This window comes from Staurois parvus, unplaced genomic scaffold (genome assembly GCF_062004578.1).
Source record: "Staurois parvus isolate SC_StPar_1 unplaced genomic scaffold, SC_StPar_1.0 ptg000438l, whole genome shotgun sequence".
NCBI classification, from domain to species: Eukaryota; Metazoa; Chordata; class Amphibia; order Anura; family Ranidae; genus Staurois; species Staurois parvus.
The window spans coordinates 4,701,601-4,729,292 of NW_028318234.1; the positions used below are offsets into that span (position 1 = coordinate 4,701,601).

The 27,692-nt window shown below is 41.9% G+C and overlaps 1 pseudogene; it reads left to right on the forward strand.

Annotated features, from left to right (window-relative positions):
* Nucleotides 1–1,931: 1,931 nt before the first annotated feature.
* On the forward strand, nucleotides 1,932–26,443 carry LOC149454109 (complement component C9-like; annotated as a pseudogene).
* Nucleotides 26,444–27,692: the final 1,249 nt, after the last annotated feature.

Below are 27,692 nucleotides of genomic sequence, written 5' to 3' on the forward strand. Positions count from 1 at the left end.
TTTATAAAATTAGATCTTGAGGTAGAGCATGTTTTCTTTGTTGAACTGTGATGTCCAAATGTGCTCCTTCATCCAGAGTGGAGGCATTCTAATACGGGAGGTGTGTTACTGGCCAGGTCACCAGGTGAAAACAGGGAATACAGCCTAAAAATAGAAAACTGATGCAGCCACCACATCTAATGATTGGTAAGTGGCAATACAGTTCTTTACCTATCAGGTTTTGGGTTTAATGCCACTTTAACAGTAAGCACCACAATGTGAAGCGTTTTTAAATATTCTGAGAAATGCTATTCTGCAGGGATTCACTTTTCATTCAATACAATTTTTATTGGTTTTTCAGAAATCATTTTTGTTTCCAGAAAAAAATAAACATATACTGTACAAGTATGGTCAGGGCTTTTTCAGCAGGAACGTGGGGGACCTTCAGCACTTTATGTATGTAATGGTAATGGGTGCTGGGGTGTGCTGGAGAGTCTATTGATACTGGCTGCTGAGGGATCTATTGTTACTGGAGAAGATCTATTTTTGCGGAGAGGGGTCTATTGTTTCTGGGGAGGTCTATTTTTGCTTGTGGGGGATCTATGTTGCTGGGTGGTCAATTGTTGCTGGGAGGGATCTATTGCTGCTGGAGGGGTATTTTCTGTAAGGGGTGCATTGTTGGTGGAAAGCTCTACTGTTGCTGGGGGGATTTATTGTCACTGGAAACGCACTTCTGGCACCTTCAGCACTGGATGTATGTAATTTGATGACTGCGTGTTACTACCGGAGATCCTAGGATTTAGCAGATTATGAACACTTTTGCTTCTGTAGCACCCTCTTAATTACCCTAATGGTTAGATAGGAGCTGAATAGCAGCTCAGGTGCTATAGTCAGAAGGGTCAAATTGTGGTCAGGGCTAAGAGTCTCTGTAGGCAAGCCCCTCTGGAATTTACCCCTGCTCTGAGGCTTTTGGATGAGGGCCTTGGAGGCAGTGGGTGGATCTGGGGAGTGGTTGGCTGCACCTTTGAGGGACCTCAGCCAATCCCCAAACAGGAGGCCTGGCAAGGGGCTGGACTCCCTTAAAAAGGTGTTAGAGTCTGCTCATAAGGAGGAGTTGGAGTGTAGTGGTGGGAGAGGAGTGTGAGTCAGGAAGATGTGAGGCTGGAGGAGGAAGGCTACCAGGAGGGCTGTTGGGATGGGACCTGCCTGTAAGCCTGGAGCTGGAAAGGAGGAAACCTCAGGACTCACTGGTCTCCTGAGAGAGGACCACCTGTGTGGCAAGGAAGGAGCAGCCCAGATGATAGCTGGTAGCAGCAGCCATTCCACAAGCTGCACAGGAGCATCTGAGTCAGTACACCTGCACCCCCTAGGCGGATAGGGGAAGGAGCACTCTGAAGCTGCTGGCTAGCACTCCGACAGAGACTGTGTGACAGAGAAGAAGCTGTGAATAGTTCATGAAGTTGTCCTCAGACTTCAGTTCCCTTGGACATCCTATGCACCCTTTTACCCTATCCAAGTTTAATCCCCTCAATAAAATAACAAAACCAATGCTCAAGGCCTGATTTCTGTCTGTGGATGAAAGCTGTGTGAAGAATGCTAATTGACTAGCTGTGCAGGACTGTAGGGGGACCCAAATTCAACAACAACCCCTGAGGGGTTGGATATAGTAGTGAAGAGGTTTTTCCATCTGTGTCCCCTTAGGGAGTATTTTATTTGATTCCTATTCTATAGACACAACAGGAAATTAAATAAAGTCTCTCCAAAGTAGGGAAAATGCCCCCTTAAAGACGTACAGCCAAAACTCATTTGGCTGTACTTCTCCTGTGGATCACAGGAGTAAAGTTTGTTCTGTGTTTTCAGCCAACAGCAGGCTAAAGTCCGTTGTCAGCTGATGTTACTGAGGCGGTCTAGGCTGGGAAAAGATCTCAACTTTAAAGTCAGGATCCACCAAGATGTCTGGAGCAGGACCTGGCTCTGCCTCTCAACAAGCCGTTGAGAACTTGAGCCAGACGCTCCCTCCACAGTCCAGTGCTCCAGTGAGCGCCAAGGGTAGGGGCAGAGCAGGCATCAGTGACTGACAGTCACTGCTCTCTGCTCAGTGCAGCAGGGAGAACTGAGCAATCAAGGGTCACTCAGTTTTCACCTTTAGAGCCAGCGGGGGACTGATGCAGCATAACACCTAGGTAAGTATGATTTAAAAATAAAAATAAAAAAAAAATGCCCGTACTTCTCTTTTAATTTGTCTCCTGGACCCCTGTCTCAGTGGAAAATTTTACCTCTATTCTTGCTGTAGTGACAACTCAACATTTTGGATTTCCCATCCAATTTAGTTCCAGAGACACTGATCACCAGGGCAAATACTGTAGAAAGAGTGAATTTCTTCAGTGGGCACACAGACAACAAGAAAAATCTGAAGGGTGTTTTAACTACTCGCCCATCTTTCCAAAACTGAAAAAATATAGTTTTGGTTTTAAGTTCTTAGCAACCCCTTCTAATTGTTCTGGAAAATGTTGGTTGAAAGCTCTCAGTTTTCAGCTCCAATTAATATGCTACATTACATTCTGTTTTTAAAGTACTGTTCTCGGAGTATTGTGACGTTTGGCCAATATGGTGGAAAGCGATGTTTGAGTTCCTTGGGAGAATCTCAGCACTGTAATCCTGATACAACTTGTAAGGACACACCAACTGACTGCAAAAGTGACAATCAGTGCGAAACAGGTAATGATACATTTTTGTGAGCCTCTTAAAGTGGACAATGGGCTTTTTGAAAACAAACCAGTCCAGGTAGATGTATGGAAATTGTCATTATTGGGCTATCACCCTTATCCTTTTATCTGTAAACCCTCAGGCCAAAGATTCAGGCAGTGATTTTGCTGAACTGCATATTTGTTTATTGGGTAACTGAATGGAATTACTTCAAATTCTGCCTGCGAGTGTCAAGTATTCATCTAAATGTTGGCCTATAATGCAGGCACAAACGTTTGCAGATCAAAGATTTGAAAAGCTTGAAACAATGTTGAATGGTGAATATACTATACAGGCGTACCTCGGTTTACCAACGCCTCGGTTAATGTAATTTTTGGTTTAGGAATGAAAATCCATTGAAAATAATTCCTCGGTTTACAAATTTTTTTCACAATACGAACAGATTAATTGGTTTTCAATGCATTTACAATTTTTTTTAATCATGTCCCTTTATGCCTTTAAAGTGCACTTTATAAAGAGTTTTGAACAGATAAAACTTTGACTTTTTTCTGACCTCCGGAACGGATTAATTGGTTTTCAATGCGTTTACGAATTATTTTTGAATCATGTCCCTGTACAGTATTTATGCCTTTAAAATGCATTTTATAAACAGTTTTGAACAGATAAAATACTTTTTTTTTTACTTTTTTCTGACCCCTGGAACGGATTAATTGGTTTTCAAGGCATTTACAAATTAATTTTTAATCATGTCCCTGTACAGTATTTATGCCTTTAAAGTGCACTTTATAAAGAGTTTTGAACAGATAAAATACTTTTTTTTAACTTTTTTCTGACCTCCAGAATGGATTAATTGGTTTTCAATGCATTCCTGTGGGAAACCGCATTTCAGTTTATGAATTTTTCGCAATACGAAACATTCCGCAAAACTAATTAAATTTGTAAACCGAGGTACACCTGTATTGCCAAAAGTATTGAGACACCCCTCCCAATCATTAGATTCAGGTGTTCCAATCAATTAACCCTTGCAGAGCAGGTACAGACCCACCGTCAGGGATAGTTTTCACATTTCTCAGAGTTGGACTTCAAAGTTAATCTATGTAAATGGGAACAAAGGTAAATTAGGTGTTATCCCACTTTGACTTCAAATGTGGATGTAGACTTTAAAACACAGACGGGGTACTTGTGGACTGGAGATGAGAAATGCCACAGATGACATATATACTGTAGATGTTATACTGTATGTTAAGTAAGGCTTCATCCTACAAAGCAGTGCACATACCAGCAGTGTCCACAAGAGGGCATTCTGACTGTGCAGATGTAGCCGTCTAGGATGGTAAGCAGCTGCTGCAGACATCTTCACTTCTGGTTGCTTTCCAATTTAATTAATTTATAATACCAAAAACAATGTAGTCAGATACCTACTGTTGTCTGCAGGTCGCTGTATAAAAAAGGAGGTTGCTATGTAACACCAACAATGACTGTGGAGACAACTCTGATGAGTACTAGATGGAAATGACCCAAGGCCGCCATGAAGAGAGGACATTGAGTTGTCAGAAGTTGCAAGGACAGCAGGCGATGGGTTGGTTATATATTTATATATCTTTCTGGAATGCATTTGAATGCTATGTAAAAGCCAAAGGTAGTGCAGTGTTTGGTCTACCCAGTGACTCTTTTGGAGAGCCTGCTGGTAAAATCTTGAAGGTCCCATTCACCCTATTATCATCTCTCAACCATCCCGGAATATGCAGGACCATCCTGTGTTTTGACTAAAATCCCGGCGTCCTGCCGATCCAGGCTAAATTCCGGAGACAGTTCTGGCACTGCAGAGGGATCAGTTCCAGTATGTGCACCAAGTGCTTCTCTTTCCCGACATTCTAATAAGAACACCCCCTCCCCCGCAGTGCTACCGGCTTCTCCTCCTCTCCCTCCCCCCAACTATTGCAGGGGGATCAGTTCCAGTTGCCCCATTTCTGGCGCCCTCCCCCACTTCACTTTCCAACACCCCTTTTCAGCTCTTTTCACCCGTGTGCACCCCCTTCTTCCCACAGTGTCTCCGGCTCTCCTCCTCTCCCTCCCAGCAGCAGCTGCTGCAGGGCACATGAGGTTCGCGTTCAGAATGGACAGCAGACACGGGTAAATATGTCATATTTACCAGCCCTTCCTATCCTGAATGGACACAGTGTGTGATCGGTAAAGATCACTCCTGTGTTCATTCATAACGGAAGAATAGTAAATAGTGCTTATTATGCTTCAGTTTGTGAATAAACAGGAAGAAACTCTTTACATAGTGATTTCTGTTCATTCACTGACCAGTGCAGCTGAGCCTGCAGGGAATGAGGAATTTATATCTTAAATCCCTTTGTCTCAAAACTGAGGTTTCAGGGGGTCTGTTAACTGATATTTCACAAAAAGCTACCCAACATGGCTGTCAAAATTCTTCAAAATAAATAAACACAGTTTTAAAAACTGTAAAAAAAAATGTAAAAAAAAAAACATAAATACATAAGAGTTTGTTCACACTTGCTTTGGTCTCTGAAGAATGATTAGCATTCAGATCATGTATCTCTTTCTCAATGCCTGCTTTAACCCCTCCAACCCTGCATTAGGATGCCGCAACCGCGTGCATTGACCGCAGCTGCAGGGCGCTTGCACAGGGGGTGTAATTCATGCCGCAGATGTGAAGCATAGCATCGCAGCCACAGCATGTCTACAACCCCAGAGACTTCCTCTGCAGCTAAAGAAGTAGGGCAATTGGGAGCTCTGTTTATATCCTCACAGTCATCACTCTGTGTTGGATACTGTAAATTTTAAAGGGGGTAGAGATTGGGCTGGGACAGGTTGTGCACTCACTGCATTACTCAGGGCTTTTTTTCAGCGGGAACACAGTTCCAACACTTCCAACACAGAATGCATGTAATGGCAAAGGAGGCTGGGGTGTGCTGGAGGGTCTATTTATGTTGATTTCTGGTGATCTATTGTAGCTGGGGTGTAGTGCTAATGGGGGGGTCTATTGTTTCTGAGGGGGTCTCTTGTTGGTGGTGGGGGTCTATTGTTGCTCTGGGCTGCTTATGTGTGTTGGGGGATCTACAGTTTAGGGGGGAAGGTCTATTGATGCTGGGGGTATTTATTGTTGCCAGCGGGGGTCTGTTGCTGCTGGGGGAGTTCTATTGTTGCTGGGGGAGTTCTATTGTTGCTGAAGGAGTTCTATTGTTGCTGGAAAGGATCTATTGTTGCTGGGGGGTCTGTTATCATTAACCAATATTATACAAATTACTTAACACTATAAAATCATACTTGGAGCAGTACTAGGAGGTGGATAGGGGGTGGAGACAAGAGACAGTGCTCAGAGGTAGGTCAGGGTTGGAGACAAAGGGTGACTCAGGGGAGAATGGAGTGTCTGCACCTATTCTCTGAAAAAAAAGCCCTGGCATTACTACTTTGCTTGGTGCATCAATTAGAAACATTGAAAATAGTTTTTGTATTTTTTTTTGTATTTTTTTTGTTTTGTTTTGTTTTTTTTTATATTTTTCATTATCTCTTTTGTCCCAAGCATGTTTGAAGCCGTTTACTGTTGACTGGCTCACTACCTCTGCTGGAACTTTATTCCAAGCATCAACTACACTTTCAGTAAAATAGTACTTTCTAAGATTAGTTTTAAACGTTCCTTCTGCCAGTTTGAGGTCCTGTTCCCGTGTTCTTGATTTTAGGTTCATATTGAAAATCCTGCCCTCCTGAACCTTATTCACCACCTTGATGTTTTTGAAGGTTTCAATCATGTCTCCCCTTTCCCTTCTTTCCTCCAGACTGTACATGTTAAGTTCCTGAAGTCACTCTTGATGTTTTATCCCCCAGACTTTTCACCATTTTTGTTCCCCATCTCTGCACTCGTTCTATCTTATCAACATCTTTTTGTAAGTGAGATCTCCAGAACTGGACACAGTATTCTAAATGAGGTCTAACTAAAGATCTATATAGAGGAATCAGGACCTCCTTCCTGCTGGTGACCCCTCTAGTGATAACTAAAGATCTATATAGGAGAATCAGGACCTCCTACCTGCTGGTGACCCCTCTAGTGATGCATTCTAGAATTCAATCCACTTTCCCCACTGCCTGGCCACACTGTTTGCTCATTTTGCAATCATCTGAAATAAGGACCCCCAAATCTTTTCCTCTGTAGTGCTGGCCAACACTGTGCCTCCAATGCATTATTTTACATTTCGAAACTTTGAACTGCAGTTTCCACTTCTTTGACTAATCTTTCAGCAATGCCAAATCAAGATCCATGTTACAGATGTCCACTCCTGCCCATCATAATTTATCCACACCCACCTTTTGACCATATCCACTTTTCACTGTGGAGTACTATGTGCATTGTAGGTTACTACCCCTCTAAAGTGTCCCTCATTCTCAACATCAAAATTTTGGAAGTATGTATTATGCTGCAATAACCCCAATACACCTAGCCAGTGCACAACAATGGGTTTGCATTTTTAGAACACCCCAACACACATGTGGGAACCATCTGTGCATAATGGTGCATTATGTTATTTTTTTCATGCACTGAGGTGCCCAGCCAGCCCAATGTAAGTTGTCCTAATGCAATACACCAGCTATTGGGTCTATAGACAAGTCTAAGGGAATGCCTAAAGAAGGTTAGATAGTCAACTGCAGGTTAAATGCCCTGTCATTGATCTCAAAAGTGTTTCAGACTGATGTCAAATTGATGCCATCAACACAAGCTCCCAGTTCGTTGACACTAAAGGGTATAACGATTTTCCAGCTAGAATGCCTATGTAAAGTCTCCCACTGGGTAGATTTCCCTTCATTTCCTTTCCCAAAGCCAACAAATGAAGTGAAGGAAACCCTAGTTGTCACCAGGGTCACCTAACTTTGTGTCCTCATTGGATGATTTCCCTTCTATTCCTGTTATGCTGGTTCTGGGGACAACCTAACATTTTCTTTTATTTTCTCTTTCGATGATAAGGGAAAACATGACAAATCAGTGAATCATCCCAACAAGGGCTCAGACAGCAATAAAAACCTGACAGGTGTTCTAATTCCTCTCCACTCTATCCAAAACTAAAAAAAGTTATGCTTTAAGTTACATTTTGAAGAATCCAGCAGCTACATTATAGGCATCAATGGCTATAGCATCAAGGGTACAGTATTGGTTGCAGATCGTCCTTTCTGTTCTAAGTTAGTGTTCCTTCTAACTTTCTCATCTCTCCTCCTGTACAGACTTTAAAGAGTCAGTCTGTTCCCCCAAAAAGGGTTTAGATATAGTTGAATAATAAAAGTCTAAATGGACCACGCATCTATATCATGCATATAGTCATGGGCATATGGCTCAAATATTAACCATTTCGGTGGTTTACAATATAAATGCAGTTACTAAATTCCCAAATAGGGAAATAAGTGCTCGTGCTTATAATACTACTTGGTTGAAGTGCTTATTTTGTTCAACTAATTCAAAGTGCTCCACAGTGCTCAAAGGTGCCCCACATGGACTAAAACTCACCCTTAGCCAACGACCATCTATTTCTAGACAATGCTTGTGAGGCTTTACCTAATGAAGTTGGTTCTCTCCAGATCACCGCAAGTTCGGGATAGACATATCACAAAAAGATCAAGAAGGGATATCCCATAGTGTAAAACCATATGATTTATTGCAGAGTAAGTATAAAATAATATCACTCACAAATGAAGTGCCTATACCCGGCACCTGTTGTACTCAGCATTATTAGTGTGTGTAAGTTGCTGTGCTAGACGCTCCTCAGAGCGACGTGCATTCCATAGGCCGGACGTGATGTCAGCGGAAGTTGCGTCATCAAATCCTGATGCAGTTCGATCAAAGATCGTCTTCAGGAAGTGAAAAATCTGCCATATTCCTAGTGGTATTTATACCCACCAACCGGATGTTCATTTGTTTATGCAAAACCACAAATTATCTCTAATGCCCTAGCGCAGTGGTCGGCAAGCCGCGGCTCGCGAGCCACATGCGGCTCTTTACACGCTTTAATGCGGCTCTTGTGTGCCGGGCGCCCGCTCCCCTCCCTCCTCTTGGGCGGCAGGGACTCTGCAGCGTGATCCAAAAAAAAAAACAGCCAGGGCAGCGCGCTCAAATGCAATGATTGGCCAGTCTCGCTGCCACTCACATCCTGATAGCCAGTGATTGGCTGTCAGGATGTGTGTAGGCGGGGCAGCGTGACGAACGTGAGAGGAGCTAGGCTCCTCTCACAGTCCGCCCTGAAGACCGGAACGGCGCGGGAACATGGCGAGAGGAACGCGCGGAGCAAAGGTAAGTGAATTGACACAGGGGGGACTTGGCTTTCTGCTTGCTACTTACTTACTACTACTATATGAGGGATGAATTAATATGGGGGATGAATTACTATATGGGGGATGAATTACTATATGGGGGATGAATTACTATATGAGGGATGAATTAATATGGGGGATGAATTACTATAGGGGGGATGAATTACTATATGGGGGATGAATTACTATGGGGGATGAATTACTATAGGGGGGATGAATTACTATATGGGGGATGAATTACTATGGGGGATGAATTACTATGGGGGATGAATTACTATATGGGGGATGAATTACTATGGGGGATGAATTACTATATGGGGGATGAATTACTATGAGGGATGAATTACTATGGGGGATTGGGGGATGAATTACTATATGGGGGATGAATTACTATGGGGGATGAATTACTATGGGGGATGAATTACTACAGTTGTGACCAAAATTATTCAACCCCCAATGCTGTAAAGGGGTTTAGGGACTATAGTGTACATTTGGAATTGTATTCAGAATCAAATCCTACAAGGACGTTGTAACTACCCAAATGCAACTAAAATGACATCAATTGTTTATGTAATACAGTAGTAAATGGTTCTTATGTGGTTTCTTCATTGCCACAATTATTCAACCCCTTAAAGACTACCACTCTGAAGAACAGAGGTTCATACAGGTGCTTTCCATCAGGTATTGAAAACACCTGTGGATGTCACCGAGCAGCAATCAAGCATAATAAGCACCAATTAGGCAGCTTTAAAATGACTGTGATACTCAGCTCCTTCTAGACATTTACTGGTGTGGTTACAAACATGGTGAAGGCAAGAGAATGGTCCAGGAAGACAAGAGAAGAGGTGATTTCTCTTCACAGGAAGGGCAATGGCTATAAGAAGATTGCAAAGATGTTAAACATACCAAGAGACACCTTAGGAAGCATCATTCGCAAATTCAAGGCAAAGGGCACTGTTGAAACGCTACCTGGTCGTGGCAGAAAGAAGATGCTGACTTCGACTGCTGTGCGCTACCTGAAGCGTAGAGTGGAGAGAAGTCCCCGTGTGACTGCTGAGGAACTGAGAAAAGATTTGTCAGATGTGGGTACAGAAGTTTCAGCCCAGACAATAAGACGCACACTGCGTAATGAAGGCCTCCGTGCCAGAACTCCCAGGCGTACCCCCTTGCTGTCTCCAAAGAATAAGAAGAGTCGACTGCAGTATGCCAAAAGCCATGTGGACAAACCACAAAAGTTGTGGGATAGTGTTCTGTGGACTGATGAAACAAAATTAGAACTGTTTGGGCCCATGGATCAACGCTATGTTTGGAGGAGGAAGAACAAGGCCTATGATGAAAAGAACACCTTGCCTACTGTGAAGCATGGTGGAGGGTCAATCATGCTTTGGGGCTGTTTTGCTTCTGCAGGTACAGGGAAGCTTCAGCGTGTGCAAGGTACCATGAATTCTCTTCAGTACCAGGAGATATTGGATGGAAACGTGATGCAGTCCGTCACACACCTGAGGCTTGGGAGACGTTGGACCTTTCAACAGGACAATGATCCCAAGCATACCTCCAAGTCCACTAGAGCATGGTTGCAGAGGAAAGGCTGGAACATTTTGGAGTGGCCATCGCAGTCACCAGACTTAAATCCGATTGAGAACCTCTGGTGGGACTTAAAGAAAGCAGTTGCAGTGCGCAAGCCTAAGAATGTGACTGAACTGGAGGCCTTTGCCCATGAAGAATGGGCGAAGATACCCGTAGATCGCTGCAAGACACTTGTGTCAAGCTATGCTTCACGTTTAAAAGCTGTTATAACTGTAAAAGGATGCTGTACTAAGTACTAAGATTGAATGTCACTTGGGGGTTGAATAAAACTGATAATGCTGTGAGCACAGAAAAGACATTTGTGGTTATTTCATTATAACTGTTATGTTATATTTGTCTGACCTACAAGTGCCTCTTTAATGTAAATGTAAGCAAGATGACTGAATGATCAAAAGCAATGTCAAACTGGCCAAAACACTCAATTTCAGTGGGGGTTGAATAATTTTGGTCACAACTGTATATGGGGGATGAATTACTATGGGGGATGAATTACTATATGGGGGATGAATTACTATGGGGGATGAATTACTATGGGGGATGAATTACTATATGGGGGATTAATTACTATATGGGGGATGAATTACTATGGGGGATGAATTACTATGGGGGATGAATTACTATATGGGGGATGAATTACTATGGGGGATGAATTACTATATGGGGGATGAATTTCTATATGGGGGATGAATTACTATATGGGGGATGAATTACTATGGGGGATGAATTACTATGGGGGATGAATTACTATATGGGGGATTAATTACTATATGGGGGATTAATTACTATGGGGGATGAATTACTATATGGGGGATGAATTACTATGGGGGATGAATTACTATGGGGGATGAATTACTATATGGGGGATGAATTACTATGGGGGATGAATTACTATATGGGGGATGAATTACTATGGGGGATGAATTACTATATGGGGGATGAATTACTATATGGGGGATGAATTACTATAAAAACTTATTGAAACTAAAAACAGTGTACCATCCTATGTATTTTCAGTTTTAAAAATGTGGCTCTCAAAATAAATTTCAATCGTGGTTTTGGCGAGATTTGGCTCAGTTGAAAAAAAAGGTTGCCCACCACTGCCCTAGCGCAAAACTTAAAGAATCCCTATCTCTTGAAGAGTGCTACTATATGGTACATCTCTGGATATACCTGTCTGTGGTGACAGTGTGTATACAGATATTTGTTTAATGTCATAAATTGCTATTGCTAATATTGTGAACATTTAATACTTTGTGAACATTTAATCCTTATTCAAGAAAAAGTAGTTGGTGGCAGTAAAGAGTTAAATGCTTGGCTAACTAAACCCAGTGACAATTACTCTCATTCCGTTGACACTTAGATTGTGGTCATGCAAGCTGGAAAATCTTTGTGCAGGGTGAGGCTGTGAGTGTCATTGTTGCGTATCCGTAACAGCTTGGTGTGAGGTTCACCAGCTATTTGTCACAAGTTGGTTAAGAGTGCATGGTCTGACCCATGTTTGTCACAGGCGGGACCATGCAAAGCTGAGAGAGAACACTCACAAATCCCTGGTGAACAGGAACAGAGTCAGGAATTATTTCATAGCAAGCCCAATATTCAAATGAACAAAGATAGATAAGAAGCCAGTGTCACGATTGCAAGATCGCTGCCACCAATATGCGACGATCCCACGATCGCGACGTCCAATATGTGATGAACGTGGTGTCGGACCCCAACCCTTCTCACCAAACTTGTGACCGAAGGACTAGCCAATCTAAAACCGCGATGTCACGTGCGTAACAATGCCACACCCAGCTGCACCCTGCACAACAATTTTTCAGCTAATGGACCACAGATCGATGTACCAGCAGCCTGAGCAATTGTTACTGGGTCAGGTTAATTACACAATTAACCCTTCACACTGCCACCACCTCCTTTTTGTCAGAGAAAGAGGAAACTCGGCGATCTCAGCTAAAACACTATAATGATTGAAATAATCATCTGCATAACACGGTCATAACAGGCCGATTATGCAGAGGGTTAAACAAACACAGTAGAATCTCTTTAGAGGCAGGAATTCGTAAATTGCAATACAGAGCTATAGAAACAGTTCAACACTTTCAGAAAGAAAGATTTATTACTAAAAGGTCAAACAGGTGCAATACAAATATTTACAGAAAAAGATGTAACTAAGATATATATATATAAATATACAGAGAATAACAGCACAGCAAAGAGATAACAGAGAGAGGTTAAAGGGTTAAGGTACTTGCCATTAAGCCTTGGAGGTAAGCAGATCAAGTTTCTGAGCAGAAGGGGCACGGGTCTCCCCCAGGTGGTATTGATGTTAAAATGGGAGACGTCTTCAACTTCCTACTCTTAGGCCTGACAGCCTATTTTGTTGTTCCCAGCGGAGGGTGGCTCTGAAGTCAAGGATCAATCTCCTTTTAGGGCGTGGAGATATGGGTGGATGCCTCAACTAGAGCAAAAATCTCCCCTAACTCATATTTTGGCCTATAACTTTCCATCTGCACAAGTGACATTCCACCCATGGGTAGATTATTATGCAGACAAGTCTGAGGATTGATTAGATATGAATTATAAAAGTGTACACTGAACGGTTCACAAGATCAATTTTTCTGCTTTCCTGTGTGTCCGAGACAAGGCGAGTGACCCATCAAACCTTCGTCCATCTGACAATATGTAAGGTTTTTATGTAAGTCTCTCATATTCCAAGATATGAGACATAGGGGAGAAATGGATTTTGAGAAATGTTATCTGATTCTGTCACCTATGCTGAGTTGGGTTTATTAGGTTAATCTCTTTCAACTCTTGGGAAAGCTTGCCTTATCTCTTCCAAGGTGTGAAATGGCACAGGCTCTAGGACAGCTAGGCCCCGGCTCCCTGGGGGACCTTTATAGCTCTTATGACCCTCCTGTGACATTTTTTAACACACACATACACTGTCACTGTGCCTCTCAGAGTGAGGGGGGAGGGAGAATGAGGGGAGAAAATGGAGATTCTTAACAAAATGGCGGATTGCGTCAGTCTCTGGTGCGAACGTTTGCGACAGCCAGGGCTGGCTCAGAACACCACGTTCAACTAATATATCATTTGTGGTGGGCTGATCCTGTATCGGTATTAAAAGTGGACCTTTTCTGAACTTTTACCTTATGCTACTTTATGGATTAAGAGTTTTTTTATTAAAAAAATGATTATATCAATGCTAGAACTGACACTGCTTCTTAAGAACCACTGGCTACCAATCAGAAATGTGCACAAGTCTTGCAGCGGTACAACAAATGCAGTTGATAAGTTGCAACATTTGTTTCATTTTAGTTTTAACGCTCTTGGAATGGAAACTGAGAAACCCCTTTGACAATTAATATTTTAATGGAATATGTAGCAGAATCTGTGACGGCAACACAAGAAGGATTGTCTACCGTGGAATGTGGCCTCATTGATCTATCAGGTAATGGAACAGATTGATCTGTCACTTATCCAACAAACGCATTGACACCTTTCTTTAACCGCTTTCCCGCCACCCTATAACAGAAACACTGCTACCAGGTGGCAGGGCTGCACAAAATCACGTGTATATATATGTGATTGTGCATTCCCGGGTAGGGGGCGTGCATGCACCCTACCCGCGCTGCCATTAGTGGCTTCAGCTGTCGTTCCCCAGCACCTGGCAATCGTCGAGTATCACTGATGGGGCTGAGGTATGTATGTAAACAATACAGATCTCTCCCCTGTCAGCTCCTGCACACTGCTTTGTATTGCTCTGCATAGTAGAGCAATACAAAGTAATGTGCTTACACAGTGAAACACAGACACAGCACACTGTAAAACAGCACACATATCGCCCCAAATGTTAACCCCTTCCTGCCCAGTGTCATTAGTACAGTGTCAGTGCTTTTTATTATCACTGATCACTGTATTAGTATTAGTGTCACTGGGGTTGTCACTGGCAGTTAGTCATTTCCCCCCCAGTGTCAGAATGCCAGCCGCAGTCCTACAGTCCTGCTATAAGTCGCTGATCACTGCTATTACTAGTAAAAAAAAAAAAGTTCCAGTATATATACCGCCGTTTGTAGATGCTATAACTTTCACGAAAAACCAATCCATTTACATGTATTGGGATTTTGTTTTTAGCAAAGACAATACATTTTTCCTAAATTTATGATGAAATTTGATTTTTAATTTTTTTTTACTGGACATGTTTAATAGCAAAAAATCTAAAATATAGTTTTTTTCTCAAAATTGTCGGTCTTTTTTTGTTTATAGCGCAAAAAATTTAAAACACACAGGTGATCAAACTGAAAGAAAGCTCCATTTGTGGGGAAAAAAGGACATAAGTTTAATTTGGGTGCAGTGTTGCATGACGGCACAATTGTCAATTAAATTAAGGCAGTGCCGTATCGCAAAAATGTCCTGGTCAGGAAGGGGGCAAAATGCTCTGGATGGCAAGTGGTTAAGGCAGCAATCTACTGTGAATTAGCGTGTTATGTGTTGAATCCATATTATTTGTTCTATCTATATAGGGTGTCCAATATATTGGTATTTTTATTAACTGTTAGACTTGCAGTATGTTGATTTCAGCATATGGAACATACTGTACATAAAATTGAAAATTATATTTCTCAGCAATGTGACTGTTTTTCTTACAAAGGATTTCTGGTTGTATCCATATATAGGTTAACAAGAATAAAATGGCGGAGGATTATGGGAAATAACTATTAAACCTCATGGGAGGGGGTACAACAGAAAAAACAGAAAATACACAGTAGGGTTTTCCCTTTTTTTAATATTGTACAAATATTTAAAATTTTTCACAGAAAAAATTGTAAAAATGTATTTTATTGAAAAAATTAAAACAGGTAAAAAGAAAAGTATTATGGAAAAAGCAATATAGTTTTCTTAAAGGTAACATTTTTCTAGAGCAAATTTCTGCATTCATGCAGTCTTCATGGTACTTGTTCCAGTATTTCACTACTCATTCCTTGTAGTGACATCACTGATAGGACCAGGGAGTGGGTTTGAGAGGGTATACTGTGTGCTGCAAGTGGGTCGATGACCTGAAGACCTTAAAGCAGAACTTCACCCTAAAAGGAAAGTTCCACTGTAACACATCTCCTTGGATGTTTATTTTTTTTGGGGGGAGAGGGGGTGGGAGTGGGCACCTGTAGCAAACCTGCTCATCAGAGTTGGACGTGGAGTTCCCCTTTTTTTATTATAAGTATTCCTCAATCCTTTATTCTCCTTCCCCCTCCCTTCCTGAGAGGCACAGTGACAGATGGTGTGTGCTGGTTAAGGGTCAACAGCAGGGCAAGGCATCCCTAGTTCGGTGCCGAGCAGTCTGCGAAAGTGTAGCCTTCCTCACCTAAGTCATGATAAGGCCAGTGTTCCTCAGAGAATTGGGAAGCACTGACCCAAGAACCTGTGTAGGCTCATATATCATAAAACAGATAAGGCAGCTTCTCCCAGGAATTGAAATAGATTGTAACCTCATGAAATCTAACAGCTTAAGGTGACAGAATGAAATGAACATTCCTCAAGTCAGTTTGTTCCCTGCATTTCATATCATAGATTATAAAGATATTGGTTTTAATTCAGAGTCTGCCCGAGATCCCTCCCTAAACAGAGTATTGGCCAGTTACTCAAAGGCAGCACCCTGCTGGGGGACTTTAAAAAAGCACAGGCTGTAGGCCTGAGGATAAGCTAAAGAGATCTCCCAATTTTAACATCCTAACAGCAGGAGATCAAAGACCCTTTCCGCTCAGCAACTCTGCTACCTCAAGGCTTAACATGGCAGGTAACTTAACCTTTTAACTTCTCCCTGTTATCTCTTGGCTGTGATATGCTGTTTTTATATATAAATACATGTATCTAGTTACATTTTCTTTGTAAATATTTTATTGCACCTGTTTGACTCTTTTAGTAAGAAATGTTTCTTTTTGAAAGTGTTAAACTGTTTCTAAGCGCTTACTTGCAATTCACGAATTCCTGCCTTTTGAAGAGACGCTACTGTGTTTGTTTAATCCTCTGCCCAATCGGCCTGCGGTGACCGTATTGGACAGGCGACTTTTCAACCATTACAGTGTATATTGGATAAAGAGAGTTTCCCCTTTCTCTGTACAAAAAGGGGTGGTGGCAGTGAAGGGTTAGTTGCGTAATTAACCCGACCCAGTAACAAGCGCATTCAGGCTGCCAGTGCGTCTGTTGCGTTCCATTAGCTGGACAATCGTTGTGCAGGGCGCAGATGAGTGTGGCATTGTTACGCACATCACATCGCGGTTTTAGATCGGTTGGTCCTTTGGTCACGAGTTTGGTGAGAAGGTCTGGGGTCTGACGCTGCGGGCGTGATGTATTATTGTTGGTCGCGGTCGCGTGATTGTCGCATGTTGAGGGTGGCGATCAGGCGACCGTGACAGTACCCACTCAAACTTTCACTCTGACCAACTAGGCGGATCAGAGAAAAAGTTCTCCCCATCCCCCTGGGACATGTCACAGGACATTGCGGTACCACATATGCACAGTGGGAACCCGACTGCAAAGACCCAAGGAATCACAGTTGGCTTCTCTTAATAAATATGCCGTGGCAGGGGAACTGAAGACTGGCAAAGAACTGGCCCAGGTGATGACAGCGCTGGATCTCTGAACAGTATCCTTTGATTAAAAGTCAGCAGAATTTTTTCTAAGCCTAAAAATCCTCTTTGATGCCCACAAGTCATAGACAAGTGCTTCTCCTTCTCTCAGACAGCCATGGAAGAAAATTAAATTTGCCTAGGTAAAGATCCTACTTCTGTAGGCCTAAGTGTATTTGCACTTTTGCAGTCAACTTTAACCTCCTTAGCGGTTTTCCCGAGTGTAGCTCGGGGTAAAATTTCAATACCAAGAGCGGTAACCCCGAGCTACACTTGGGCTTACCATGCGTCGTTGCTCAGGGGGTCCCTGCAGCACTTACCTTGTCTTTCGCTCCCATGATGTGTCCCCTGCAGCGTCCCCGGCCATCTCCTCCGACCGATGCCAGCATCCGGCTTCCGTGTTCCAGTCCCTGTGACGTCAGGACGTACGGGCGCGGGTGGGAAAATTGAAATTTTTTAAAAAATGTCATTTTTGCTGTCATTGCTGTTTCAATGCATTTCACATACATTTTGTCCCCACTGCTTTGTCCTGTGCCCTGCCTGCATTTTGACTGTTCTTTCTGCCTTGAATCTTAGAAAAGTCCATGGCATCCAAAAAGTGTCCCTTTACGTCAAAAGTGGTTTTAGAACAGCGATAGTAAATCAGAACCACTTGCAGAATTGAGTGATAATGATTCATGGGGAAATTCGTCATCAGACACTGAAAACGATTTTGCGACTTTGCTCAGCGATGTGTGAATTTGCCTCTGTATTTCAAATTTCAGTGTTTTTTCTTTTTGATTATATTATTGAATTAAATTTATTATTATTATATTATTATTTTTTATGATTATTTATTAAATTATAATCTATGATTTCGTGTTTCAAGTTTTATCATATCCGGAATGTTTACTAGACTCTTGGTCGGACAGATTTCAGTGAGTTATTCCTAAAAATTACAGCCTACAATAAAAAACTACATATTTCCATACAAAAAAATGGTACCGCTTTCAGCACAAAAAATCGGAAAGAATCATACCACCGACGAGGTTAAGAAAATCGCACTATATTTTTCTTATGTGCTTCCATCAGGAACTCTACTTTTGTTGACAAAAAAAAAAAAAAAAAATCCCTCTGGGTGACCTATGTACATTAGAGACTGTAACAAACTTTGTTGCGGAGTTCTACTTTTGTTATTCTGAAGAAATAGCTGTTTTTCTGTGTTCATGTGCAGACTAAATGTGAATGGGAGTGACTTTATAATTATCAATCAGCTACTGCACTTGCAGGGTTCTTATGAGGAAAGTGGCAGGAGTTCCTGTTGGGCATATCTTGCCAAAAAGTCTTAGTGCAGACTTCTGGAAAAATCTGTGAGCCAATCACACAAGCAGGAAATTACATTTCTGGGGGCATTCTGTACACCATCTACTGTATGTACAGAAAGCCTCCAGACTGCCATTATGCATTGCATTTTACAGAATATTTACTGTGCTGCAAATTGAAAAGGAAAGGACATTTTTATTAGCATTTAATTAAAATATGACTTGTTTAGCAATTGTATATGCTTTATAATTATTATTATTATATTATTATACAGGATTTATATAGCGCCAACAATATAAAGGGAGACAATACAGTTCAATACAAGAGGGAAAGGAGGGCCCTGCTCCTTGGAGCTTACAATCTAAGAGAATTTTATTCGCTAGTTTTTTAATAAAAAGTGGAGTTACCATTTAAAAATTCTTAACGTCCTGGGTGTTTGGAGCAGACCTCAGGGAGACTGCAAGCTACCCTGAAGCAGTTGAAATGAAAGGAAACTCATTCTATCCCCACTGACAAAGAGGAACACACTGAGTTCCCCCTTGTTACCATACAATGCAGGCACCCAGCTTCTACATCTTTAACCCTTTGTTTAGATAGAAAGTGTTCAAATCCAGTTTACAACTGATAATGAGATCTATCAACACAGTACAGACAGGGTTAGTTATAGTAAACAGGTTTGGAGTTTTCAGAAAAAAAGAAAATAAATGATAAACAGCATTTTTTTAAAGTTATACCATGTGAATGAGAACATGTAACAAATACAGAATAGGTGTTAAAGGAAAAGAATGGGGGAAGATTTACTGTAATTGGTTGCTCCAGGCTGCTGTCAATATTCATTTCCTGGAGGACATTCACAGTCAAAAAAGAAACACCACGTGCACAAAACATGATATGATATTTGCTTTGCAGAGATTTTTTTCCCTGATATAGTGTGTTGTGTACCCATTGATACTGCAGTGAAAGTAGGTAAAGGAACATGCTGATTGAAGACATGTTTCAGGTCTCCATGCCCTCATGTCAATAGTCATCTCTTCTTCCCTGTTATCTATTTCTCTGTACTCTCTTCCAGACAAAGGCAGACAAATCTTTCACTACAGAGGTGTATGAGGACTCCTAACCAGGATCCTAGAGGAGAAGACCTCTGACTTTGAGGCAACGTTTTCTGTAAAAGTCACACCTTCAGAGTATAATGACACTACAATCACAGGAAACCTGGGACTGAAAACATCTACAAAAGAGAGAAACACTCAAGGCGTACTCCAAAAACACAGTAAGACAACGAGCCCAATTCCTGACAGCTTGGAAAATGTTTTGTCTCTGCATTCCCCCTCTACTATATAATGCATAATGTATATACAGCAAGGGAGCTCTCATTCCATCATGGTAGCAAAAGTTCCTTTACCTACAGTAATTGCATGGGAATAATACTAGATGTGTGTTTCGTTTCGTTTCGTTAAGAATAGTTTTTTGGACGGAAATTTAATTTTCAGAGATTGTGATGTATGCAAATCTGATTATGTCAATTAATCCGAAACATAATTGAACCAAATGCATTTGTTAATTTTGTTTTATTTGGATGATGTCATATGATGCAATAATAGGTTGGGTCAATGTGAAAATGAATTCAATTTTCAAATTCAAACGATAATTCAGATTGGGATAAGGAATGGATCCAAATTTTGTTCCATTCGTTAATTCGGATGCACATGTCGGCAGTCGATATTATCCAATCAGCTGATGCCATTTCTCTTGGTGGGTTGGACTAGCATCAGAAAATATTGAATCCTTCCGATTCAAATCCATCCGATTTTATATATTGAATCCACCCTGACCAATGAATATACAAAACTAATGCTGAAAATGGTAAACAAATTCCAAAAACGAATTGGTTTAACATAACGAATATGACGAAATTAAATTCTTGAATGAACAAATGCATCCGAAACAAAATAAAAATTTCCAGCGTGCACATATCTAAATAATATCATTCATTCAAGAAAAACTTACAAACCTGAGAAGTTATTAGTGAAAATCCTGATGTTACCAAACATACTTTAGATATGAGCAACTTTTTGATAAAAAGTTTTTATCTAATTAACTATAATGCTACAGCAGGGCTAGGTTTTAAGAATAGAGAAACCTAACAAATGTAATAGGAGCAAAAGACTGGAAAACCTGGCTTGTACCAGAAAGCAGAAACTTGCAAAGCATCATTGGTTCCAAGTCTAATGTCCTGCGGTTATCTGCTGAATACTTATCTATTTATTTTGTTGCCGAAAAGGACAGGACTCTTGGTAAAAATGAATGTGAACCTTAAAATCCTCAAAATTGACTGATTTCACTTGTGTGTTACTTTAACTCCCCTTCATCAAAGCTTGTAATTTTAATTAAAACTGCGTCATTCATTAAAAAAAATAAATAATACACCTTTTGTCAGCTTCCACCCTTCAGTCTAGCCCCTGGTGGTGCAGTCAGTGCCTTCTCACAGACTTCTGGAAAGACTGTGATGGCACAGGCTGAAGGCTGGTCTTTGTCAGGTAATAGTGAAATCTAAATCTTGCAAGATTTCACAAAATTTTATTGTATTTATATGCTGCTCAAAAAAATTAAAGGAACACTTTGAAAACACATCATAACTCAATGGGGAAAAATATCATGCTGAATATCTATACTGATATGGACTGAGTAATGTGTTAGGAACGTAAGGATGCCCAATCATTGCTACATGAGGCTGGGCATTGTCGTGCACCAGGAAGAACCCAGAACCCACTGCACCAAGGAGCACCACTGGGTCCAAGGAATTCATCCCCGATACCTAATGGCAGTCAGGGTGCCATTGTATAGCCTGTAGAGGTCTATGTGTCCCTCCATGGATATGCCTTCCCAGACCATCACTGACCCACCACCAAAATGGTCATGCTGAACGATGTTACAGGCAGCATAATGTTCTCCACGGCTTTTTCAGACCCTTTCACATCTGTCACATGTGCTCAGGGTGAACCTGCTCTCATTTGTGAAAAGCACAGGGCGCCAGTGGCGGATCTGCTCAATCTGGTGTTCAATGGCAAATGCCAATCAAACTCTATGGTGCCCAGCAGTGAGCACAAGGCCCACTAGAGGACGATGACACCTCAGGCCACCCTCATGAAGTCTGTTTCTGATTTTTTGGTCAGAGCCATTCACATCAGTGGCCTGTTGGAGGTCATTTTGTAGGTTCTAGCAGTGCTCATCCTGTTCCTCCTTGCATATAACGGTCCTGGTGTTGGGTTAAGACCCTTCTACGGCCCTGTCTAGCTCTCTTAGAGTAACTGCCTGTCTCCTGGAATCTCCTCCATGTTCTTGAGACTATGCTTGGAGACACAGCAAACCTTCTTGTGACGGCACGTATTGATGTTCCATCCTGGAGGAGTTGAACTGCCTGTGCAACCTCTGTAGGGTCCAGGTATCTCCTCATGCTACCAGTAGTGACCCTGCCCTCAGCTAAATGCAAAACTAGTGAAAAACATTTAGAGAAGATGAGTGGGGGAAAAAATGTCAGTGGCCTCCACCCATAAAACCATTCCTGTTTTGGGGGTCGTCTCATTGTTGCCAATCTAGCGTACCTGTTGTTAATTTCATTAACATCAAAGCAGCTGAAAATGATTTACAACCCCCTCTGCTACCTAACTGACCAGATCAATATCCAAGGAGTGTCATTGACTTGAAGCTATACTCTGATTAAAAGTGTTCCTTTAAATTTTTTTTAGATATACTATATATATATATATATATATATATATACACATACACTGTATTGCCAAAAGTATTGGGACCCCCCTCCAAATCATTTGATTCAGGTGTTCCAATCACCTCCATGGCCACAGGTGTATAAAATCAAGCCCCTAGGCATGCAGACTGCTTCTACAAACATTTGTGAAAGAATGGGTCGCTCTCAGGAGCTCAGTGAATTTAAGCGTGGTACCGTGATAGGTTGTCACCTGTGCAATAAGTCCATCCCTGAAATTTCATTGCTACTTAATATTCTATGGTTAACTGTTAGTGGTATTATAACAAAGTGGAAGCAACTGGGAACAACAGCAACTCAGCCACGAAGTAGTAGGCCACGTAAAATGACAGAGCGGGGTCAGCGCATGCTGAAGCGCACAGTGTGCAAAAGTCACCAACTGTCTGCAGAGTCAAGACCTCAAATCTTCATGTGGTGTTCAGATTAGCAGCCGTGTGTAGAGAGCTTCATGGAATGGATTTCCATGGCCGAGCAGCTGCATCCAAGCCTTATATCACCAAGTGCAATGTAAAGCATTGGATGCAGTGGTGTAAAGCATGTCGCCACTGGACTCTAGAGCAGTGAAGATGTGTTCTCTGGAGTGGCGAATCATGCTTCTCTGTCTGACAATCCGATGGACGTGTTTGGGTTTGGTAGTTGCCAGGAGACCAGTACTTACCTGACTGCATTGTGCCAAGTGTAAAGTTTGATGAAGGGGGGATTATAGTGTGGGTTTGTTTTTCAGGGAATAAGCTTGGTCCCTTAGTTCCAGTGAAGGGAACACTTAATGCGCCACCATACCAGGACATTTTGGACAATTTTATGCTCCCAACTTTGTGGGAACAGTTTGGGGAAGGCCCCTTCCTGTTCCAACATGACTGCGCACCAGTGCACAAAGCAAGGTCCATAAAGACATGGATGAGCGAGTTTGGGGTGGAGGAACTTGACTGGCCTGCACAGAGTCCTGACCTCAACCCAATAGAACACCTTTGGGATGAATTAGAGCGGAGACTGCAAGCCAGACCTTCTTGTCTGACATCAGTGCCTGACCTCACAAATGCTCTTCTGGAAGAATGGTCAAACATTCCCATAGACACACTCCTAAACCTTGTGGACGGCCTTTCCAGAAGAGTTGAAGAGGTTATAGTTGCAAAGGGTGGGCCAGCTCCTTATTGAACCCTACGGACTAAGACTGGGACGCCATTAAAGTTCATGTGTATGTAAAGGCAGGCGTCCCACTACTTTTGGCAATATAGTGTGTGTGTGTATGTATATATATATATATTCAACACATGGTTCAAATGATTACTTTTTATTATATTGAAGTTGCCATGTTATAGCTTCTACAGAGGAGGGAAGTAGGGTTTTCTAGAGAGTGGTGATATGTGAAAGGGCACAATTTACAACATGTTCAATTTTAAGGCCTTGTGCAAGGCTACAGGCAGAAAAAAAACCATCACTTGTGCATTTAGGAGAAGTGCTTTTATGCATAAAAACTGCTGAAAGTTGGGTACACTGCATCCAAGCTTAGAAAAACTTTTTCTCTTACCGTGTACAGCATCATAAATGCTACATTTTTTCATGGGTGTTAATGAACGTTAATGTGCAGTCTGCTGTCTCCAATGCAGATGGTGCTGGACCAGAGCAGTATAGCAGCCTGGAGAAGAACTCAGGAGAAACATGGAAGGCAGCATTCTAGTTGGGTACGCTGCATCCAAGTGACCCCTGACAGCCATCTTGAGTCTGCAAAGGCTTTATAAGTCCCTGCCCCCGGGTTTTGGCACACATTTTGTGAGTGTTATTCTAAACTGCGCTCGCCGGCAGGGGTTGTTTGCAGTTGGCATTCTCAGCTATACAAGGTTTGAGCTTTATGCAATCAGTGTCTTTACGGCCTCCACCCATGCTGCAACCCCCCACACGTTAATGGGTGCTACTGGCCAGAATTCTGACCATCAGAATGCATTAAGGCAGGAACGCGCATTAACATGCTTTTGAGCAGTTTTTATGCATAAAAGCTCTTCTCCTAAATGCACAAGTGATGGTTTTTTTCTGCCTATAACCTTCACTGCCACTGAACTCATGGTGACGCACTTCCGGCAGAGTGCCATCTTGATACACCAGGTTATACACAGTACAACCGTACTTAGTGGTGTGACAGCCTACTTTGATCTACCTAAATGTGAGTGCATAACTTGGTGTTTTTACATGTTTTCAATATAATAAACAGTGTTGCATTATGGGAGACCTGGTTTTTTTGTCCTTTCATGGCCTTAATGCGGTACTCATTTATTGGCCTGCTCTGCGTTTATCCGTCTATGAAAGAGTGATCAATACTGGAAGGAAGATACCAGGGTCAGTGGAATCAGAGTGGCCTGGAGAGTTGTTACCTATAGGATCCAGGGTGATCCAAAAGGCGTGTTGACCTGTTTGGGTCGCATCAAGGAGGTGAGGGGGCATGCCTGCCATCTAAGGATATATGCTTACCATCTGCACTAGCACTGAAGCACATTGAAGATAGATTGCAAGCTCGATCCCCTCATGTTTTGCATTGTATTGGTATTGTTCTGTCACATGTTCTGTCCCCCTTTGTAATGTACAGCGCTAAGCGAACCATTGGCGCTTTATAAATACTGTATAATAATAATAATAATAAAGGCACTCCTTAGCATTTATTGCAATTTTTTCAATTTTCTGCATTCCTTTTGGACACTTTTGCAATTGTTTTATGTGTATTTATCGTTATTTCTGATAACGTATTTGATTTGAGTATCTTACACCAGTCACTTGATTGGTTATATATCCCACATTTGGGATCCACTTTATATATCACTTAGAGTTTGGGGGTTTTTGTCCCAATTGGGGTTGGTCGTTGTCACTTTATGAGGGTCTCTGTACAGGACCAGCTTCATCATATGCACTTTGTGTTATTGTTATTATCATGGTTTCAGACACTTAATTTTAGATTTTGAAGGATCTATCACTTATATAATTGTATTTATATACCATTTATATATTTTTTCATTATATTTATTGTGTAATTTGTACATTTAGTTTTAGCGTTTCACCATTTTGTATCATTTTCATGTGTCTATTAAGTGTCAGGACATTCAATATGCATATGCTTTTATAATTGAGTGACTTACTAATTTACTAATTAATGAAGTGAAGATAAGATTGATGGATTTCCTATAAAGCTGTTTCTATTATTAAAGGCTATGTACCAAAAAAACAAGAAAATGGGGAGATAGTTGCATGTTGTCAGAGCTATAAAGTTCCCTTTCATCATTCTATGCACCCTCTTCTCATACTTTTCATTTGCTGGATCTATACACAGGTTTCCAGAGGAGTTTAGCTATGAAAGTGAAGAAAAATATAACACAAATTTGACAATTTTAAGGCTCGGTGCCCCATACCCCTCCCTGTACCCCAAAACCTACAAGCCTAAGCCACAGCCTGGACTGCTTTGTTACAAAAAACCTCTCACCTTGAGCATAGCTATCACCTCCTAGTCCTGCTGTAGATGTAAATTACTGATAATCAGTTAATTGCTATAAATGCATTCATATACTGTACATATGCATTTTTTTTGTACCATCTTCTCATTTTCTTTTCTCAGAACAAACAGTTTTTACGGGTGTCTGGAACTGTGCAGCTTGGAAATTTCCAAATGAGAACCAGAGGTTCCATGCTCTTAACTACGTCCATTGAAGACCTGACCAACCTCCCATCCTCTCACCAAAAGGCAGAATATTTTGCCTTCCTGGAAATGTATGGCACTCATTATTCTGTTTCTGGGACAGTTGGAGGAAAATATGAACTTGTGTATGTGTTGGATGTGGATGCCGTAGCTATGAATGCCACATCTGTCTTATTTCCCCTCGACGATCAGGCACTGGCTTTGGCCACCCTCTCCCCTTTGCAGTGGGTGACTGAATTGCAATATCTGGGTGTTCAGTTAACCAGAGATGTATCCCAATATTTTGCACCCAACCTTCTTCCTCTCCTCTCGACGCTTAAGGAAGGATGCGCCTCTTGGGCTGGGCTCCACCTAAGTCTTTTGAGACGTATAAATCTTATCAAGATGATGATCCTGCCTAAATTTAACTACATGTTCCGTAACTACCCAGTGTGGATTCCGCCCTCTTTCTTCCGGGATATGTAAGCTCCTTCATATGGAATGGCATCCTCCCCTGCCTGGCCAGGTCTACCCTAAACGTTCCTACCCAGTTGGGAGGCTTAGCCCTCTCAATTTCCAAGTATATTACTGGGAGGCAGTGTTAGTGACAGTGTAATGGTGGTTTGAGAGTTCCCATTCTAATGCCTCGTTGTGCGTGGAGGCATCCTATCTGGGTTCCCTGACAGATCTCTGTAAATTTGGTATACAGGTGAGCTAGGGCATATGATGATGTACCGGGTCCGACTAGAGCAACCTTGAGGGTCTGCATGGTGACTAGACAACGGTTTCTACGAGAACTGGATTGGTCCCCTGTTCAGCCTCTCTGGGGTAACCCCAACCTGCCTCACTTTCGGTCTGTTCCTGAACCCCAGCTGTGGGCAAGATTCGAGGTAAAGATTCTCTGTAATAATATGCCTGCAGGCACCTTGCTGTCCTTCTCTCAGCTCTCTCATTTTTTCATATGTTATGGGAGTGCCCTAGGGTTCAGGGGTTTTGGTCAGAAGTTTTTGACCTTATCAACCTTAGACTTCAGCTGTCGGTCCCTAAAACCCTGGAGCTAGCCCTCTTGGGGATTCATGACGATGATCAGCATTCCCATCAGCAAATTACTGATTTCTTACCTTTTACTCTATGCTAAGAAGGAAATCCTTTGCAAATGGACATCTGCTGCATCCCCATACAAGTTTTCTTGGGAAAACATGATCAACATTGGTTTGCCCCTTTACAAGCTGACATATGTTAGTAGAGGCTGCCCTTGGAAATTTGATCAAGTATGACATCTGTGGGTGTCCCAACAGGATGGGGCTGGTTAGGCCCTTCTCTGTCTAACTGTCAGTTGTGTGATCTGTGTACTCCTTGGCTTTCACAGATGTCCACTAAATATTCCCCCACTCCATACCCGTGTTCTCCTGATTCCCCTACCCCCTTCCCCCCCGACATGCTCCCTTTCTCTGAGGTTTTGGAGCCAATTCTCATACTACGAAGTTATGAGGAGGCAGAGACCCGGACCAGCTGAATCGTTCACATCGCTGGGTCACGATAAGGCTCAGGTAAGTATTGAGGAGGCTGGGGGTACTGCTGCACACAGAAGGTTTTTTACCTTTATGCATAGAAAGCATGAAGGTAAAAAACTTTGAGCCTTTACAACCACTTTATGTGGTTAATTCCTGCAGCAGATAGGAAGTGCTATTTTACAGCACACACATCGGCAACATTGTTTAGTAATGTAAATAGT